This window comes from Pteropus alecto, unplaced genomic scaffold, assembly GCF_000325575.1.
Source record: "Pteropus alecto unplaced genomic scaffold, ASM32557v1 scaffold3, whole genome shotgun sequence".
NCBI lineage: Eukaryota > Metazoa > Chordata > Mammalia > Chiroptera > Pteropodidae > Pteropus > Pteropus alecto.
In genome coordinates, this window is record NW_006442484.1 from 14,342,926 (window position 1) to 14,365,612 (window position 22,687).

General features: G+C 34.0%; 1 protein-coding gene and 1 pseudogene across 4 annotated transcripts in view; one reads left to right on the forward strand and one right to left on the reverse strand.

Annotated features, from left to right (window-relative positions):
* ZRANB3 (zinc finger RANBP2-type containing 3) overlaps positions 1–22,687 on the reverse strand; it is a 224,717-nt gene that overhangs the window by 165,286 nt on the left and 36,744 nt on the right. The window lies entirely within an intron of this gene.
* LOC112470780 lies at positions 17,105–17,223 on the forward strand (annotated as a pseudogene).

Consider the following 22,687-nt stretch of genomic DNA (forward strand, 5'->3'; position numbering starts at 1 on the left):
CAGAACTAACTTCTTTTTAAAGGCTGAATAATAATCGTATGTATGTGCGTGCGTGCGTGCGTGCGTGTGCGTGTGCGTGTGCGTGTGTGTGGTATACATACACAGTTTTCTTTATCTATTCACCTATCACGAGACAGCTATCTTATTTTGGCTATTGTGAATAATGCTACAATAAAGATGGGAGTGGAAATATCTCTTCCTGGTAGTGATCTCATTTCCTTTGTCTATATACCCAGAGGTGGATTGCTGGATCATATTATCGCAGAAATGGTGCAAAAAATCAGACCGGGGGAAACCAAGCAGCACTCAGAGAGATGGAGAACTCAGGTTTATTACAGAAGCAGTGCCAGAGGAGCTGGCACTCTGAAGATCCCTAAGCTCAGTTGCAACTTTGCTTAAATAGGGCTTATTTGGCATGAGCTGATTAGTTAATTTGTCCTCAGATGGTTACAAAGTGCGGGAGTTACTATGGGGTTCAGGCAGTTACATTTGTTGCTTAGATAGAACAAGAAAAAGGGAGGATGAGTCTTTAGTTAATTTTGAGTATGGCCTATGCAGCAAGCATATCTACAGAAGCAGAATGAAAAGCTAATTAGCCTTTTGAGTGCAAATTCCTCTTCAATGTGGTAGATATATTTTTCATTTTTTGAAGAAACTCTATACTGTTTTTCATAATGGCTGTACCAATTTACATTGCCACCAAGAGTCCATATCCTCAATACATGTTACCTTTTGATTTTTTGATAATAGCTGTACTAACAGGTATAAGGTGATATCTCAATGTGATTTTGATTTGTAGTCCCTTGAAGATTAGTGATGTCGAGCACCTTTTCATATATCTGTTGGCTATTTGTACATCTTCTTTGGAAAAATGTCTATTCAAGTCCTGTGCCCATTTTTTTTTTGTTTTTATGATCACCAAGTATTTGTTTTCTTTATTTGTTTGTTTTGCTATTGAGTTATATGTGTTCTTTATATATTTTGGATATTAACCCCTTACTAGATATGTTTTGCAAATGTTTTCTCCCATCTGTAGGTTGTCTTTTCATTTTGTTGATTTGTTTCCTCTATTGAACACTTTTTCCTTTGCTGTAGCCCCACTTATTTTTTTTGTTTTTGCTGTCAAATCCAAAAAATCATCGTCGTAACCAATGTCCAGAAGGTCACCCCCTGTTTTTTTCTAGGAGTTTTAGTTTCAGATCTTATGTTTAAATCTTTAATCTGTTTTGAATTGATTTTTGTGTATCGTGTAAGATATGGATCCAGTTTCATTCTTTTGCATATGCATATCCAGTTTTCCCAACAAACATGTTGATGAGTTAAAAGTTTATGAAACAAGACTCCCAGATCTCATAATTGATACAATGTCCTACCACATCCTAGCAAAAGTTTCAGTCTATCCTCTGGAGAGGGTGAAATAAAGTGTATAAATAGGCAAAGATGGATCACTAGACATTTAAGAACAGGTAATAATATGAAAGATAATTCAAAACACACAGAAAGAAATCAAGGTAAAGAAAACAGTGAATATTTAAAGAGAAAAGAACTCAAGAAAAGTTTCATTAATATCCTCAGAGAAGAAACCTCAATCATGAAGCTAGAACAGAATACTAATAAGAAGAAATACTCAGAGAACAAAATAGAGCTCTTGGAAATTAAAAATATAATAGCAGAGATTAAAAGCTCATTAGAAGAACTGGAAGATAAAGTTGAAGGAAATTCTCACAAAGGAGGCCAAAAAGATAACGGGTTGAAAAAAAGGTAAAAAAGAGATGAAAATGTTATTTGACCAATTCAAGACATCCAATATATAAATTATGTGGAAAGAAAAAAAGAGAAACAGGGAGGATATATAAATAACATTAATTTTAATAATTCTTTTAAAATTCCCCAAATAAAAGGAACAAGTTTCCATACTGAATTGGCCCAAACAGTACCTCGCACAAAGTATGAAAATAAACCCAATGGATACTTACTAAAACTGGAGGGGAAAAGGTTGTAACATAAGCACATTATTAAGAGATATGGTATGAATAGCCAAAGAATTAAAGAGTTGAAAGTGATAGCTCTGGAGAATTTGAAACTGTAGAGAGGAAGGTTGGGGGATACCAGGAGATGGCTGTTTTTAATAAAGAGCCTTAAGAGCTACTGACTTATTAAACAATGTACACATAAAACTTTGAAAGTAAAATTAGAAATAAAATCAAGACTTTTCCAGTATGTAAAAACAAACCAGTTATGATGCAATAGACCAAAAGTATTCATTTCTTCATTAAAAGAACTCTGGTTCTTAATGGCATGAATATCACAGGAATTATGCTTTTTTGCTACATTTGTTGAATTCAAGTAACGTGCTTTAAGGACTTTAATGAACAATTATTCTAGAGAGCTCAATTCAACTCCATCAACAAATATTTATGAAGCTCCTAGAATGTGATAAGTTCTGAGGATAAAAAGACAAAAATGTCCTAGATGAAAAAATGTAGAGCTTATGGAGACTTAGTCCAAATTAAAATGTGCAAACATTTATTTAATAGATGAAAGTCTGTCATATAAAGTATGAGATAATCTTATTCTAGAGGACATACATAGGACCAATGGGAAGAAGCTATAAAAAGTAAAACTCCAGCTCAATACTAATTCTCTCATAATAAGAATAAACCAAATTTCAAGACTTGCAATAGAGCTACAATAATGAAAATAATGTGGTATTTGCATTAGGACAGATATATGGATCAACTGAACAAAATAGAGTCAAGAAATACACTCATACATTTACAGTCAATTGATTTGAGACAAAGGTACCAAGGTAATTGGATGGGGAAAGAACAGTCTGCAACAAATGATATCAGAACAATTGGACATGTGATGAAAAGAAACAAAACCCTCAACCTATATCTCACACTATATACAAAAGTGGAGTTAAAATGGATTATAGAACTATATGGAAGAGATAAAAAAAACTATTTGTACAAAGGAAGATAGGAAAAACTCTTTGTGACCTTGGATTAGGCTTTTTCTTAGATAAGACTCAAAAAGCACAGAGTATTAAAAAAATTGATAAATTGGACTTCATCAAAATTAACATCTGTTCTTAAAAATACACTGCTAAGACAAGCCACAGCTAGGAGAATATGTAAGAGGTGATAAAAGACTTTTATTCAGAATATATAAATAACTCATACAGTTCAATAAGAAGAAGATAATCCAATTTTTTAATGGGCAAAAGATCTGAATAGACACACCACCAATATAAATGTACAGGTGGCCGGTAAGCACACAAAATGTGCTCAACACTATTAGTCATCTGAGAACTGTAAATTAAAACCATAATAAGATACCATTACATATACCTATTAGAATGGCTAAAATTAAAAAGATTTGTAATGCCAAATGTTGGCAAGGATGCAGAGTGACTAGAATTCTCACATATTTGCTGGTAAAAATGAAAAATATGTACCCACTTTAAAAAACAGAAAAGTAGTCTCTTACAAAGTTAAACATACATTTGCCACACGTCCCAGCAATCCCACTCCTAAGTATTTACATGAGAAAGAAAAACATGTCCTCACAGAGACCTGCATGTGAATGTTTATAGTAGCTTTATCCAAAACCATGAAAAACTTTAAACAATCCAAAATGTCCACCAACAGGTGAATGGCTAAGCAAATTTTGGTACATCTATACAATGGTATATTAGTCATCAATAAAAAGAAATGATATATTCAACAAATAAATCAGTCTCAAAAGTTTTATGTTAGAGAAAGAAGCCAGACATAAAATGCTGCCTATTGTATGATTCCATTTATATGGCAGTCTAGGAAAAAAAACAATCTATAGGGACTGAATTCAGATCAGTTGTTGTCAAGAGTTAGAGGTTAAGGGAGGGGACTGATTACCTAGGGGCACAAGGGAACCTCCTCGAGTGATGTAAGTCTTCTCCATCTTGATTTGGATGATTACGCAACTGTATAACTTTGTCCAGACACATCTAATTGCACACTTTAAAAGGGTGAATTTTACTATATGTAAATTACACTTCAATAAATCTGTCTATAAAAAAGTATTTTAATAAATAACCATTATTGTACTAAAGATGTCAGTGAGATTCAAATTATTGAGATTACTTATGAAGCTGATGAAAGTCAGCATGTTGTGTATACTCAAGTATTATTTTTAAGATGAGATAGTCTTTGTGCTTTAAGATTAAAAAAGCAACAGGAGGATGTTAGAATGAAGAAATAAGAAGCTATCAGGAAGTCAAGGACACAAAAATAGCACATATGAGCATCTCTCAATTACACAACTGGGATTTTTTTAACTGTCAAAAGAATCTCAAATAGACCATAATAAAAAAATTACAATGCAAGTATTTCTAGAGAAATTTTTTAAATAAATATTCACTCAAATATAAAAAACATTTATGTGAAAATGGGGATTTTTAATGCTCTCAAGAAGTTGTAAAATGATATTGCTTTTTTTGTTCTGAAATTTTAAGTCAAGATAAGCACTTAACATCAAACCTAAATCTAAAAATGAGAGTAAAAGGAGATTATATACAAATGCTTTTCTAACAATTAAGAAAGCATGGATCTAAAGTTTGGTAAATTTTGTAGTTTTAAGAGGTAAAAGTAGCTGACAATCTGGGCTGATAACATTTATGGATACCAGATATTTTCATGGATGGTTAACACTGGGCATTGAGGTAGATCTTAACCTTTAAATCAACTATTCTTCTATCCCTTCCCTTCCACCAGGCTTCAGTTAGCCCACCTGAAAAGCCAGAAAGTCTTATGTGAACACCTTAACCAAGGCCAAAAAGGAGCAAATGAAATGTTGGGAGCTGGAGTTGAAGGGCTATGCCTTCAATAAGAGGGCGACTTCCTATTACAGAAGCAGGCAACAACGTCCTACTTCATTGTTTCACATGTACCAGGGGCAAATGCTCCCTGATTGCAAACAGCCATAGCTACGTGGCATTAGGAGTTTGTGCCTCTGGAAAGGCCAAGCTAAAATAAAGTGCTTATTTCTCCCACGCTCCAAGGAGAAATCCTGGAGTCAAACAGTAAAGTCTGCATATTTTACAGTTGGGGAGACCCTATCAAGTGCCAGGGCTGACAGTCTAACCTATGTACCCTGGACTAGAATTATGTCAGGTCTAGGTAAATTGAGGCAGATCAGAGGTTATTCTGTGTGGTTAAGGAGAAATGAATCCCCTGTGATTGAAGATCTTGTCATAAACCAGAGTTAAATGAACAGTAGATCCAAGATGGGACTCACAGACCTTTCCCTTTCAGAGAACACCCTCAATAGGTTCCATGTGCGGGAAGTTTAAAATTCTCAAGCTCAAATTTAAAACACTAGATGAATTTGGCAAACAAAGAAAATTTCTGGAGGAAAACCAATCAGGGGCAACAACCCCAGTCAGGAGAAAACATGTTAACGCCCAAACATTGACAAGTGGATATGAGTCCCTTGCCTGTTTGTTTATTTGGAGACACCCTTGGTGAGGGGCACAAAGTCAAACAGCTGCGAAATAGGAAGGTTATGAGTAAACAAAGAGAAGACAGAATGGGACAAACTCTAAAGAGGTAAATTAGAATAAAACTAGGATTAGACAGTTAAGCCAGGATTAGATGGCATGTTCTGAAATACTGGTTTGTGGGCAACTGGAGGGGCAGTTTAGGAGCTAACGACAAGAACACAGTCCACCAACTAAAACAGTGTACCAGCACACCTCAAACACAGGGCTAGAAGTGAAGAGTTAAGGGGACAGAGTTTGCCTTACAATTCAGACACCAGAATCAAAATCTGTTACTCTTGACCCTTTGATTATTATTCTCCAGGCTGCTGGGAAACCTGAGAAGACGTAGCTTAATTTATACATACCCAGAGCTTTACTATCACCAACCTGTATTGCCATTTAATATCAAGTGTACTTCATAGGTCAAACTATTTCTTTGTTCAAAAGGTAGAATACAAATTAGTTCAAGCTTCACTACCCATAAAGAAGCTGAATGACAGAAGGGTACGTTACATATACAGTCTGAAAAACACACACAAGACTTTTGTATATGAAAAGCTAATTTCATGCTTATCTTCATAATAATTTAATACCCAAATGCAATTTCCTTGGCAATAACTCCTAAACTTATTTTAGCGAAATCTACAAACAGAAAAGCTACCCACAAGAATCTTCACAGCAGTACCCTTCATAACAGACTAAAATTGGAAACAACATGAATGTCTATCAATAGTAGAATGGATAAATAAATTGTGGCATATCCTTAAAACGGAATTCCACACAACAAGGAGAATGAGCAAACTACAGCTATACAATATGACAGGATAAATTTCACAAACATGCTGTTCAGGGAAGGAAGCCAAAGACAAATGAGTGTAATGTACAATTCCACTTATATAATGTTCAGAAACAAAACAAAACAAAAAACTAGTCAATAGTTTTGAAAGTCAGAACCGTGGTTGGAGGAGGAGAGGACAGTGACTGAAGGCAGTGCACCCTGAACTTCCTGGAATGGATAAATAAATGTAATTTATTTACATTGCCTTTGGGCAATGTAATTCTTGACCTAGATGATGGTCACACAGGAGTGTTCCTTTTGCAAAAAATTCACAGAGCTGTTCACTTACGATGAGGGCATCTGTACATATGACATACTTTAGTAGAAAGCTTACTTTAAAAAATCGGTAAGAAACTTCCTGAAAAGATATTTTTTTAAAAGTTTAGAATTATTTTTAAAACAAAATGACATCCTAATTTATTGATTTTATAAATTTTGATTCTCATAAACATTTAAAATATTTATTAAATCTCATAAATAATTCTCATAATAAACATTTTATTATTTCAAAATGTAAGAGAATGATATTTTTCCATCCATTTTTTTAAATCAATGTAGTTCATGAACATAGTTTTTATTTTTTAAAAAGCACATAGCAGAGCTTATAATGAAGAGCAATTGTCCCCACCTTCATCCCTCTTTACCCCCAGTCCCAATAGAACTCCTGAAAGGCAACCTTAATAATCTTAGGTAATATGCTTATTTTGCAATTTCATTACTCTTCAATTCCAGATATTATCTATTGACGTCTGTGGAAAGAGAAAATCATAAAATCATATTCTTTCATTCTAGCCTGACTAGTATCTCTGAGATCTGGGCACTAGGCTCCAGTTAACAGTTGTTAATGAAGAAATTTTAAAAACAGAATACTGATTTTCGAAAGCTTTCCAGGGGATTCTAATGCATAGCCAAGGGTGATAAAAGCTGAGGCAATTAGAGAAGGAAAAGGCTGGAATACATGTACATTTCTATTACCATAAAATTTAAAACAAAATCATAATAATTTTGCACCTCGCATTCAAAAAGTTCAGCTTCTGCCTAAGTTATTTGCTAAGAAAGAAAAGTGACTTTATTGATTGTTTTAAGGACTATTAACACTTAAGCTGGTGTCTAAAATTTTTGCTGGAGCAAACTACATTTGTCGAAATGTCTTTTATAGAAAACTGTGTCTATTCATTAAAAACTGTAAACTATGTTTGCTTTAGTAAGTTGATTTTAATATCCAGATAAGTTATTCAGAATGACATCACTGATCTAGCTCTAGTTATGATCTAGCTCTAGTTAACTCAATCTATATAAAAAGACAGTACAGATTCTCACAAACTTAGGAACATGACTCAAGCGGCATTTCCTCTCTGCAAGCAAAATAAAATGACTAACATACTAACTTTGAAACAAAATGCTGAATTTGATTTGTCACCACATCCCACTACAAAAGATTTGGCTTCCCAGTAAGGAAAATTTGGCTCACTACAAGCACCCTCCTACTTCACCTCCTCCTCCTTTTGCCCAATGAGGTAGCTATAAGAATGACTGCACTATTCATCACATTTGTAACTTTAGAGAATATATTTCAGCTTCTAGTTCTAGTTACACAAACTTTAGACTACTGGATCCCAAATCTGATTACATGCTGGAATCTCCTGACAAACTTAAAACAACAAATAAACAAACAAACAAGCTCATACCTAGGTCCCACTCTCAAGGATTTTCATTTAATCAGTATGATGTAGTTTGGGCAACAAAATTTTGAAAGCTTTCCAGGTGATTTTAATACCAACGAAGTTTGAGAACCACTATATAACATGAAGATTTTAGTAGTAGCAGTCATGCCTGCTCTTCTTAACATCTGTTACATTTACTTTTTCATTTTTCACATTTTTTAGGTTGATAAAATATAGGTTATATTCTATAATCATAATTAAACTTCCATACTTTGAACAGAAAGTTCTTTTTTTAAAATGATAATCAATACACACACAGCATATACAATGTTAGGGTTTAAATGAATACTGTTCATAGCAGAACCAAGAAGTGTGCTCAGGTTGCATTTCTTTCTCTACTATGCTACCTCAAAGTCAGAAGTTTCTTTTTCTTTAATTCCATTAATTTCTCAAAATCGTATTATTTTAATCTGGACATTAACTTTTTTACCTAGTTATTTTATACTAGATTTTCTGGCCATCTTTTTTTGTTTTTACTGAGATAAAAAAAAAAATGTCTGTTTAACCATAGTGCGAATATTATCCTGCCTGTTATTAATTCTACTTTATCGATTTTTATTCCAGTCTTCTTGGACAAAACAGAATTCCTTCTTTAATATGGCTGATTGCTTCTCTTGCCTGATGCATAAATGTCATCTGGAACTTTTACTCACTGAACTTTTGGGTCATTTTCTTTGGTCGTTGTATCCTCTCTTGTTTCTCACACTTGTTTTAACATAAAAAGTCTCAACTACCAAGGTGATAAGTCATTTATCTCTTCATTTGACTGCACATATATTCAAGTGTGAAAATGACTTTAATTTGACCTCATGTTTTCTATAGTTTGCTTGGGTATAGAATTTTAGGTTAAAATTCATTTTTCTTCAAAGCTTTGATGAAATTGCCCCACTGTCTTATAGTATTCACATTCTACTTTTGTTTCTTTTCTCTAGAAGATTTTTGGAATCTCGTATATAATCCTGATGTTTTGAAATTTCACAAGAATGTGTTTCCCTCATTCTACTTGGTACTCAGGGAGATCTTTTAATCTGGAAATTCATGCCTTTCTTCACTTTTCACTATAAACACCCCAAATTTATTGCAAGCTTAAGCACTAGGAACTGTGTTAGTTCGAGGGTGGCAGTAAAGTACAAAAAAAACCAAACTAACAGTTTGCAGTCACGGGGCTAAAATCTTAGTGAGGGGAACAGAATAAAAATATAAGTTAAGTATATGGATAGTATATTAGATAATGATTAGTGCTAAGGTTAAAAAAGCAAGAAAGTGGAAAATGAAATAGTAGGGAAGAAGGCATGGAAATATGGATAGGGTGGCCAAGGAAGGCCTCACACAGAAAGTGGATTTTGTATAAAGACCTGAAACAAGTAAGGAAACTAAGGCATGAAGGTTAGCATGGTTGGGGAAGGCCATTCCAGGCAAAGGGAAAATAAGTACAAAGGTTCTGCGACAGATGTATATCTGCCGCAGCAAAGTGAGCTGAGGGAAGGAGAGGAGAAGGTTATGAAGTTAGAAAGATTATGGGGAGCAAGATTCTGTAGGCTCTAGTCAGTCTTGGTAAGGACTTTGGCTTTCACTCTGTGATAAGATACCATGATTGGGAGAATCTGAGCAGAGGAGTGACAGCATCCCATTAATGTTAAACAGGATTATTCTAACTGCTCTGTTGAGAACACATACAGAAGGAAAGGTCAGTTAGAAGAAAACAGTTGGAAGCCTGCTTAATAATGTCAGATAGAGATGATGGTGGCTTGAAAGCAGGGGTAGCAGTGAGGATAGTGGGAAGAGTATGAAGTTCTATACGTATTTTGAAGGTAAACTTGACAGGATATTCTAATGTAGTGGACCTATGGCATGAAGGAAAGGGGTCAAGAATCAACCCAAACTCATTGGTCTGAGGAAATGGAAGAATGAAGATATCAATAACTGAGATGAAATAGACTGAGAGAGAAGCCAGTTTCTGGCAGCACATACCAGGAGTTTGGTTTTAGCTTTATTAAGTTTGAGATACCTATTAAACATCTAAGTAGGATGTTAAATAAGCAGTTGGATATACAGAGCTGAAGAGTAGATAAGAAATCTTGTCTGGAGATACATATTCGGGAGCCATCAGCATGTAGATGACATTTTAAATGTTGAAACTTGATGAAATATCCTAGAGAAGGCATAGGAAAAAAAAGAAGAAATATCCAAGGACTATGCTCTAGGACATTCTATCATTTAGAAGAAGGAACCATGAGTAATAGCCTGCATAAGCCACTATGAAGAAGTAGCCAAGAAAATGACCATCCAATTATGGTGGTATAAAGAGGTCAGTGATTTCTTTTCTCTCTCTCTCTCTTTCTCTCTCTCTCTCTCTCTCTCTCTCTCTCTCTCTCACACACACACACACACACACACACACACACATTATTAAACTACACAGAATTTTAACAACAATCATTTCAGGGTTGTAGATTGATGCAGAAAACAAATTGAGAACATTTATTCTTAAAATCATACTAAAGCTCCAAGAAAAAACAGCAGAAGACTATGGCCTTTTGCCTGAGGTTGGTCCCACTGCACCCCACACCCACCAATTCTGTTGGCAAGAATAGTAGTTTCTTTTTTAAACTTTTTTTAATTGTGGTAAAATACACATATAAAATAACATAAAATATACCAATTTAATTGTACTAGTTTAAGTGTACATTTCAGTAGTGTTGAGTATATTCTTGTTGTTGTGCAACCAATCTCTAAAACTCTTCATTTCACAAAACTGAAACTCTATACCCATTAAACAACCACTCTCCATTTCCCCTCTCTCCCAGACCCTCTCAACCACCATTCTATCTTCTGTCTCTATGAATCTGACTGCTCTAAGACCAGTAGTTTTGCCATCATGGGGTTGCAGTGAAAACCAGCAGCTTTGCTGCCAGAGGGATCAGACTCAATTAGAGATGGAGGATAAAAAACTCATGGCTTGGCCCTTTAAAGGTGATGGACTCACATGGCTTTTCAAGTTTGTCAAGTAACAGAGGGAGAAATAAAATAACATACTGGAATAACATTTTAAAAGTTTTCATTGCATGACAAATATATTGGAATTAGCACTAGATGTCAGCCTTATGTAAGAACATTTTGGCATTCTACCTTAAAAGTGTATTTCCCTATTAACAAAAAAATACAAGTGAAAAACAAAAAGTGGTGGACTTAAATGAAAATGAGCAGAGAAAATCTGAAGCTCTACTACATCCAAAATTGTGATCCCAGCTGGGATTAGCAGTGGACAAACCAGAAATTTAATGGGACATCCTAGCAATAAGAGAATCACAAAAGGGTTGAGATAAATTCTCCACACAGTCTCTGGCTGACTAAGAAACTACAGACACATGCACAGGAGAGACTTGAGAGAGCTTGGTTAAAAGTGAAAACTAAGAGAGGCTTGGGAACCTCAACCTACATATAAATTGTTAGGCAGGAGGTGGAAACCTTAAGGGCTCAAGGTGTTAAAGCATAATCTCTACCCAAACCATTGGCTGATGACTACGCTATACAGACAGAGGGACAACACCTAAGAATCTAGACTAAAAAAATAAAAAATAAGAATAAAAACATTGCATTGATCAGAGACATCATTGGCTGCACACTGTGGGGAACAAAGAATGTAAAACAGTATCCAGACCTGTTATGTTATCTAAAATATACAGTTTCCAACCAAAAATTACTAGACATACAAATAAACAAGAGGAAAAAAATCAGTTAATAAAAACTAAGTGGGACTAGATGTTGAATTTAGCAGATAAAGGAATCAATGTAACTATTACAAATACATACAAAGAATTAAAGGAAAATAGGATGACTATTATTCAATTTGGATATCTTAATAAAAACATAGAAATTATAAAAAATAACCAAATGGAAATTCTGGAATTGAAAAGTAAAATAACTAAAAAATTTCTTGAGGGGCTTATGGTAGGTAGAATTCTATGATGGTCCCCTAAGACCTCCCCACACCCTCATGCACACACTTTGCGTAAACACAGAGGAGTGATTAAAGGGTTCATAAATGATAGCAAGAATTAATGGCATTAGCCTCAAAAGATGGATTTGCATTCTAATAAAGAATTAATGATTTAAAGGTCTCAACTGGAAGCTAGAAGAATGCCAACACCACCAGTTGGCCATAACACCTCTTAGATATGGACAAAAGAGCTTACAAAAACTACACAGAAAACTATAAAGTCTGTGTGTTGGGGAGAACTAAAATGTTATGTAAAATGTTTGCATATATGTAAACATGCACATGAATAATGGCAAACTATAGAAAACTGTATTATCTAAAAGTGACTGCATCGATATATATATGCCTTACTGTTCAATTGTACACCTGAAACTTACTGGATTTCGTTAACCAATGTCACCCAAAAAAATTTTTAAATAAATTTAAACAAACAAACAAACAAATAAATAAATAAAAGTGATTGCATCAATATCTCTCATTATACATGTTCGTCTTGCAAGGTGATATTGACTCTCCTCTTAAAATTAGGTTGGTCTATGTCTACAGCCAGAGTGACACTGGGTGACTTCCAAGGTTATCATAAAAGGAAATACAACTTCTGCCTAATCCTTCTTGAATGCTTTAGTTACCATACTTCGAGGGACTGTAGAGATCCCAGCCAAAAGCCTGAATCAACTGTTAGACATGTGACTGAGAAAGCCTTCAAAATGACTTCAGCCCTGCTACTCTCCGACTGCAACTGCATGAAACACTAAATGAGAACTTCTCAGCTGAGCCCAGCCAAACCTCTGAAACATGGAGAAAGTAAAACAATTGCTATTTTAAGCCTCTAAGCTTTGTGGTAGTTTATTATGCAGCAACGGGTAATCGGAATAAGAACAATCACTGAGCACCTAATCTGTGCCAGGCACTGTGCCAAGCGCTTTCCAATGATCACTGTATTTCATCCATACAATTATTTAATGAGGTGCTATTATTACTCATTTTGTAATGAGCAAAATGATATTAATAGAGGCTAAATAAGGCCATGATAAGAGGTAGAACTGACACTAAAACAAAGGTCTCCCTCATTCCAAAGTTGAGGTTTGTTTGCATTAGAAATATTCTATGATGGATGATAATAATAACAATAATAACTCATTTATTGAAAGCTTCTATACCAGTCCTTTTCTTAGCCAGTCACTTTTTGAAGCATTTCACATGTTCTAACTGTCTTAATCCTCACAAATGCCCTATGGTGCAGGTAATATTATTATTTTGCTTTTATAGATTAAGAAGTTGAGGCATATGTCATTAATCATCAGAGAAATGCAAATTAAAATCACTATGAGATATCGCCCCACACCTGTCAAAATTACTATCATCAATAAATCAAGAAACAATTGCTGGCAAGGATATGGAGGAAAGGGAATCCTCATGTATATTGGTGGGATTATAAATTGGTACAGCCTTTATGGAAAAGAGTATGGCATGTCCTCAAAAAATTAAAAACAGAACTACCATAAGATTCAGCAGTCCCATTTTTGGGTATTTATCTAAAGAAATCCAAAACACTGATTCGAATGACATATGCACATCTATGTTCATTGCAGCATTATTTACAATAGCCAAGACATAGAAGCTACCTAAGGGTCCACTGATGAACAGAGAAAGAAAAAAGTGGTACATATATATAATGGAATATTACTCGGCCATAAAAAGACCGAAATCTTGACATTTGCAACAACCTGATGGACTTAGAGGGTATTATGCTAAGGTAAAGAAGTCAGAGAAAGAAAAACTCCATATGATTTCACTTTTATGTGGAATCTAGAAAAACAAAACAAACAACAAAACAAAACAAGAAATAAACTCATAGATAAAAAGAACATTTGATGGTTGCCAGATGGGAGGGGGTTTGGAGGACAGGTGAAAAAAGGGAAAGGATTAAGATGTACAAGTTGCCAGTTATAAAAATAGTCATAGGTATGTAAAGTAAAACATACAGAATATAGTCAGTAACATTGAAATAACTATGCATGGTGTCAGATGGGCACTAGGCTTATCAGCATGATTTCTTCATAAATTATATAAATGTCTAATCACTATGTTGTACACCCAAAACTAATGTAATATTGTGTATCAGCTATAATTGAAAAAATATTAATAAAAAATAAAAATTTTTTAAAAAAAGAAGTTGAGGCCCAGAGAGCTTAAGTAACTTGCTCCAAGTCAAACAGCTAGTAAATGGAAGAGCCACCACTTACACTAAGACAATAAAACTTCAGAACCTTCTCCTGTTGCTTTTATATTATTCTTTAAATTACAGAAAGCATTCTAGCCAAGATAGAGTAACAGAGACTTATCTTCCTACCTAAAATAACCCCCACAACTACAAAATAATTAAGCAATGGTTGTTAAGACACTGGATCTGAGGCAACAAGGGGTAGTGATCCCTGAAAAACAGAAACCAAACGATGTGAGCTCTAAAAGTGCCAAAGCTTACAGCCTGCAGAGAGCTTTCAAGAGGAACCCAGGCAGCGCCTGATAGTCTCCACAGTTTACCTAAGTTGAGGAGATGGTGCTGGGAGTCTGGGGGAACCAAGAAAATTAAATTTCACAGGGCAGGGTACTAAAGAAGAAAGCACTGCCCAGACAGAGCTCTGAGACATACAAAGGGGCCCCTCTTTAGCCAAGGACTGATTGGGGCATGCCTGTCAGCAAACTACCTGAGTCTAGAGAAAGAATCACTTGCAAGATCAGAGAGAACAATCTCCACACCAGGAATAGTTCCTGTTCATAATTCCCAAAAAAGTGGTAAACAGAATGTCTACAAATTAGGTTTGATGACAAGTTCATAATATAGGCTTTTGCTATAGATAAATATAATCAATATTAATATTACAATATTATGGTATTATAGTTTAGTACTACAAATATGGGTCTAAAACCATGAGCTTTAAACTGAAGATATTGTACTTACACTGACCAGACTAGGGTATAGTGAAAAGAAATTAGTTCTGAAGTTAAAACTATTCAAATAAAGGTTCCGCCATTTTCTGACTGAGAAAACTTAAATTCACTGAGCCCAGTTTCTTCATTAGCAAAACCAAGGCAACAGTATATGTCTCAAAAGATTAAGAGGATTAAATAATTTAAAGCATGTAAATCATTTAACAGTCTCTAGGCAAAGTAAGAATTCAATAAACATTTCTGGCCTGGAAAAGACTGAACTGGATGTAAATTCAAATGGAATTTAAAGTAGAGTAAAAACATTTATTACCTTATTTTTTCAATCTTCAGAGATACGCTTGCACATATATATGAATAAATTGCTGTGCTACCAATAAATAATTTAAAGACTAGAAAAAAAAAAACATAAAGGCACCGACAGACACTTTCTCCAACAAATCTATTAGCATAGAAGTCTTCTTTACTTTGGTTGATCACAACTACCACAAAGTTCCTACTTCCCTGTAAATGAGACCCCAAGCGTCATTTTCAATATTGTTCCCAAAGGCTGCATCCAGTTATAATCGATGACTACGCTTCCATATAACTAAGATACAAACATACACAGTATTTAAAAGTCTGTGATTTGCTTTAAAAAATATCCATTGGGGGACAGGGCTCGGAGGATCTACTTGGGTTAGTAACTATCAAAGCTGACGGGTACATAAAAGTTCATCATATTATTCCTTTTCTGTTTTATATATATTTGAAAAAGATCTACATTAAACATTTAAACAATGTTATGGGGAGATGACATAAGTAACTAGAAATTTTTATTGGAGCACTTATAATATTCTTATCTTTCCAGAAAATGCATTAGGTCTTGCTTACAACTGCCAACTACCCCTGCTTTTCCTTCTACTTTTCTACAAAAACACTGTCAGAAAGTTTCTCTTGACCGACACAAGCACTGGCCACAGAAATTGACTCTAGATTTGTAAGCTTGGGAACTAAGTTTAATTCAGAAAAAAGCAAGTACTTTGACCTTGGAAGAAAAAGTTCCAAATCCATTCATCTACAGAACTGTGAGTTTCTACATGTTAAAGTTTGCTGCATCTGTGGAAGATGCAAGTATCTACAACTCTCATAATTTTAGGAAGCAAAAGCACAAGTAAAAAGGCTGACTTATAAAATCTCGAAGATATGCTATAACTAATTTCAATAGACAAATAAGGCCAGTTCTTGAAAGCAAATTAAGCTGTTATCATTTTGACATAAATATATCCCAAAAAGTGTTTCTCAGAGGAAAATACATTTTTATTTATTTAACACTTCTGCCCTTCAAAAAGTATAAGAGTTGAGGTAATGCAACTTAGCTAAATAAGTTCCCAAGTCCTTTTGTTCTTCTTCCCCTTAACAGCCCCAGAGCCCTCAAATGTCTTCAGAGCTCGGGTAAAAACGGCAGTGGTAGCAGGCGGGGAAATGTGGAGGCCCAGGGACCAATGACACATTGTTCTCCTTAGAGCAGAGGTTGCAAACTGGTAGTCTGGCTTACAAGAGGAATAATTGCTTTGTCCCAAGAGTGCGTTTTTTTTTTTGGAAATTTACATTAGTGGCTAACATTTAACAGGAGAGCAGGAAGAAAATAGAATGGAAGAAGGTTAGAGTTAGAATGGTATCTCCCAGTTCCTGGCAGGTAGTAGGTCTGTTGTAATGATTCCTGAGTGCATACATGGATAAGCTTCTTCATTCTATTGATTATTAAGCAGACTTATCAAAGGACACCCATGCAAAATATCTTATATTTGGAAATCCTTAGTTCTTGTTTTTTAAAGTTCAGATGGGTAGGATGATGGCAGAGTTAGGTAACTGCCATGTAAGGTGGAAATGTTTACATGAACTGCAAATCGATTCAACCCACCAAGAGGGAAAATAGAAATTCAGAAAAGTATGAAATGTCACTGATGCATTTGTTCTTTGAAATTCCTCTGGAAGAGCCAGTCTGATTACATCCTGAGAATGATGATGAACTGTCACTTGGCCTGAATTTTTAGACTTTAAAAGGTTTTCATGAAAAAATTCCTAAACACTACAGCCATGCTACCCTGAACAAGCCTGATTCCATCTGATCTCGGAAGCTAAGCAGGGTCGGGCCTGGTTAGTACTTGGATGGGAGACCACCTAGAAAGACCACGTGCCATAGGTGTAAAAAATAAGGGATTGTAAGCTGGCAAGGTCCTTGCAATCTGTGAGGTCAACCAACGGTTGTCTCACCTAAAAAAAAAAAAAAAAAAATTCCTAAACAGAAAAAATTAAAGTTAAAATTTAAATTTAAAAAAGATGTCCTGATACAATTTCTAAAATAAGGTAATTAAAATGTAAGTTAGTAAGGAAATAGCATATTCACTCTGAGAATATTTATCCCACCATATCATAAATATTTACTGAGTAGCAAAATAAAGTTGATGGTTTCATGTAACAGATATTTTGCAGACCAAGTAACTGACAATCTAAATTAGATACTTGAAGAGGAATATCAGTTAAACGCCAACGACTCAGAAGAGAGTCACTAGGAAAGTAAAGAATCTAAAAGATATAACATAAGAATAGGTGAATAAATTAAGAGGAAAAATGTTTGGAAAGACAAGGATCAGGCATGATGGCAATCTTCAGTTATATGTACGGGCCTTGCAAAAACAGTTTAATGAGCTGTTGAAAGTTTTCTACCATAGCATCTTGTGGTAGAAAAAACTATGAGTTAACCTGCAATTCAAGTTTGGACCTGGCCACTAAAGATCTGTGTTTCAGATCTTAGATGAATCACTTAACCTCTATGAGTCTCAGTTTTCTCTTCTATTAAATGGACAATAATAGTATATAAAGATCTTTCAGCTTTAGAATGCTACAATTCAGTGATATGAAAAGTTATTGCATAAAAAACCTCTTTAAAAAGTTTATATTCTCTAAATGTGATGCTATCACTAATATTATAGATAGCAGGTTTTCATTTCCTTTAAGGTAATTGAGCTGTAGGAGGTTATGTCTCTCTCGGTCCAATTCCCTTTCCTATGGCTTAGTTTATATTTCTTGCTATGCCTTCTCCTAGAGCCAGGTTTGAGACCGTGCCAAGTCGTTTTCATTCTGTTTCCATTCCTCTTGTTAACTATGCAGTTATAACTTTCTCCCTTAAGATCCCCAAATACCCAGCCTCCTGTCCCATCCTCTTCAGTTGTTCATCCTCCCAGATGAATTCCATGAGCATTTCTAAACTGTATGTGGTTGTTCTTTCAGGTATATCACAGAATTCAGTTAAAGGTAATATGCACAAGTGAAGCAGCGCAATACGCTGATACACATGATATATTGACTACCTCTAACTTACCAACATCAATCTTAATTCACCTGCATCTGTACCATGCTCATCCCTTTCCCTCTTGGAAGGTGCCCCACCCCATCTTAAGTTCTCAGAACCTTCAGTATTGATCATCCCGTCTGCTACCTGTATCTTCTAATTCTCTGCCTTTGCTGAATCACTTTTATTACACATGCTAAGCATTATCCATCTTATTTTGCCTCTCTGGCTTCACTTTCTCCCACCTTTTCACAACCAAGCTTCCAGCCTCATTTTGTGCCTCTCTCTCAACCCCACCACCCCAGACCCACTGATCTTTTTACAATTTCTTTAAAGCGCTGGCTCTGGAAATAAAATGTATGCTGGCTCCTCCATTTACACTAGTCAGCATAGGAAAATTATTTCACTTCTGTACCTTTGTTTTCTGGCTTGCAAAGTGAGGATAATCATTTTTAAAGTGAGGATACCAGTTCAGTATACATGTGTTGAAAAAATAAATCCTGCACAGAATTTATACTTTAAAAAACATATAGTTAAATTTTCAGTTAACTATAATAAAGTTATATATAAAAAATTGGCAGATAATCGAGGCATTTTATCCTTCCATGTTCCTCTTATTATCTGCTGTTTAGTTCCTTTATCATTCATTAGTGTCACTATTATTGCTTAGCAATGATCAGAGATGCTTGGAAACTTAGATCAGTACAATTACTACTTGACAAATGCTCTAACTACTGTCATGTTTTACTTAAAAAGCAAGAAGAAACATGTTTAAAATAATCTTCTAGAATAATATGTGGATTCTTCTTCTATATGGTATTTCTCTAAATACTGTGCTCTCTTCGTCTGAAACAATCCCATGAAAATTCCCTACTTATATTCCACCCTGTTAGTAAATGCTTATCTGTCCTTCGAAACCCAGCTCAGACATTAGTCCCCTGAGAAACATTCTCAGATCACCTGTTCCACGTTTCCATTTTCAAGCAGAATGCCCTCTGTACCCTGAACATCTTTCTACTGTGACATCTATCACACTGTAATTTTTTTTTTTATGTATGTTCTGCTAGTAGGCAGTGTATTTCTTGAAGATAAGAAAATGTCTTATTCATTCTGCATTCCAAGGGCCTCTCTCTATGCCCAGTATATAGCCATTCAGTGGACATTTATTTGAAATGACTTCAGAAAACAAATAAGGTATTTGGAACCTGATTTGAGGAACACCAGTTAAGAAACAAAGTCAAATTCTATGAAAATGTCATTCCAATTGGAAATTATTACTGGACATTACCTATAGGATTTACATTTTACCATTAAGATAAAATGACAAAATAAAAAATTCTCATAGATCTGACAGATATATTTGCAAACATTGATTTAGTAGAGAGAACTAAGGATCAGTTTTCATAAATAGTTTGAATTCTACTTCTCTCTGATACTATACAATACTGAGAAAATCATCAAGAACTACCCACCTCAACATATCTTTCCCAATACAGCAGGGGTAACATCTAAGATGAGGTCATAAAAATGAAAGTGTAAATGAAAGATAAACATGCTACTGAATCCAAGCAATGATTACCATAGAAACAAGTATTATTGATTATAACTTAAAATTAAACCTCTGCTGATCAAATTAACCTTTAATTGACTAAGAGAAGGCTCAGAAAGAATGACAAATCAATATTTTTCTACATGTGCAACACAGTCTAATTGAAAGTTAATCTTATATATACACACAAAGATAAACATACACCTACATGATACACATACACATGTATCTATCTCATAGAAATTGAGATTTACTTAAAATGTTTCCATGATTCCTCCTTACTAAGGCAAATAAACAGCTCATAAAATAATATTGGTTATACACCTGAAACTAATATAAAATAATATTGAATGTCAACTCTAATTGAGAAATAAAATTTTTTAAAAAAATAATAATATTAGTTATTTGATCACAGCTTTGGCTAATAAAATATAAAAATAACACATAATGCAAAATACAGATGATGTATTATTGAACTGTACACTTGAAACCTATATAATTTTATTAACCAATGTCATCCCAATAAATTTAATTTTAAAAAAAGTAAAAAAATATACATACATAACACACATATAAGAAAAAATGATAAGAAATAAACCAAAAAAATATACATACACACACACATATAAGAAAAAATGATAAGAAATAAACCAAAATGTTAACAGTGGCTATCTTTGGGTTGGGGAATAGTACATAAGTCATGTATTTTTATTTTACCAAATTATCTACAATGATCAGATGTTACTTTTACAGTCAGAAAATAGTTATTTGAAAAAAATCTAAGATAAATAAATATCTGGTCATAGAGTTATTTTAATCATAAACAGATTAAGAACATGATTAATAATTTTATTTTAAAAATATAACCATAATAATCATAATAGAAATCAGTTTGAATAAAATTTCATTTTGAGAAGACAAGAGAGACAAACTGCTTATTTGGTATTTTCTTTCTGATAGAGTCCAAAACAGGCATGCAATGCAATAGAAATCACATCTATGCTATCATCTGTAACAGCAATAAAATATCCCTCAGAAAAAGATTTATGTACAAATGCGAATATATATTATGGGTATAGCACCTAAAAAATTTAAGAACAGAGATTTTGTCTAGCTTCAAATCCCAACTCTGCTGTTAGGTGGGCAAGTTACTTTACTTCTTAAAGCTACAACTTTAAGAAAGTTGTAGCTTTCTCTTCAAGAAAGACGGAATAACACAATTACCATAGGAGAGATCTTATAATAACTACATAACAAAAATGAAAGTGTTTTTTAGAGGGCTTGCTTCACAGCAAGAACTGCTTTTTTGCCATTATCAAAAGAACTTTACATTCTTCTCAACAAAATAGGAACTTTTAAAAAAAAAGCATTGGTTGAGATTCTCAATTTGGAAAAAGAATGTTATTTAAAAGAGGAATGAGAATTCCAATAAAACAATAAAGTTTAGTTAGCATGTGGTGAAAAAACCCAGGAAGTATTCCTTAAAAATCAAACCGAAAAATCATACAAACAAAATCTAATTTGGGAAGTCCAACCAAAACAACATTTTGGATAATATAAGAAATACATTTAAGAATATATAATGTTACTATGCAAAAGAATACCTCAATTAAAATTTAACAGCAAATTAACTTTAGACTGAATCTGAGATAACATTCCCATACAATCCACTGTTTTTATCATTGAAAAAGCATGAGCTCCTTTTCAAGACATGGATTACTGCTTGTTAAAAGATCATTTAACTGTTGATAAATTTGTTATTCATACAGGATTTAACAAATATTCTAAAATACTCCAAAAGGAGATGTTTTAGTCTCTTGATTTTAACAATTAAAAAACCCAAAGCACAGAGAAATGAAGTACTTCAAATTCTGAATCAAACTTTTTGTCCTATAAACAATGATTTTTTTTATGATAAAAAATGTTACTTCACTTTTTTTTTCAGAAAAATATTCACCAAGGCAATGAAAGAAATTATAAAGAGTTCTTTAATGAATATAGCTCCATTAAGCAGCCTGCTAGAACATGGTGTAAAGAGAATCAGCACATATTGGCTTTTTCAAGTGTGGGTGTCCTGGTATTCTTGGGATTTTTCGCCCACCCATGTGAGTCAGTTTTATATAACACAGTAACATATAATTTCCCTCCTACTCTGAAGCCAACACTTCAGAGATAACATCACCATTCGTTATTTAAGGAAAATGGTAACTCGGAAAATTTTAATATTTTACAAAATTTGCAAACAACCAAATTATTCCCATGTCAGCAATAAGCTCCTCGGCTTCCAAAGGAGCATTCCACTGTGTTTCAGCATTGTAATAGTTTTGGGGAACATGCTAATATATAAAGCATTTCAATGTACTCAAATAGCACAACTGTATTTAAAAATCTAGATGTTTTACCAACTATTACTCATTTTTGTACATAGAGAAAATCAAGTAATTAGGCAGTGATTTAGCAATTACATTCTTACTGAGGAATTACTTCCATGGCTACTAAAGGTAATTAAGTACCAGGGTTCAAGAAAAGTAGGATTGATTTTGTTTTCTCTATAGCACATCAAATATTCCTTTTCTGAAGGGTAATTGAAAAGATATATGTGTAAAATCAACCACAAATGTAAGAGGAATGTTCAGATCTTTTTGTTGTTTATGCTAAAATAAAACAGTGGTTCCATGAGTTGTTTGAAAATCTTATTATACTGAGATATTTTCTATGAAATTATTTATCATGATAACTTTATTTTCCTTACATTGGAAGGAAGGAGTC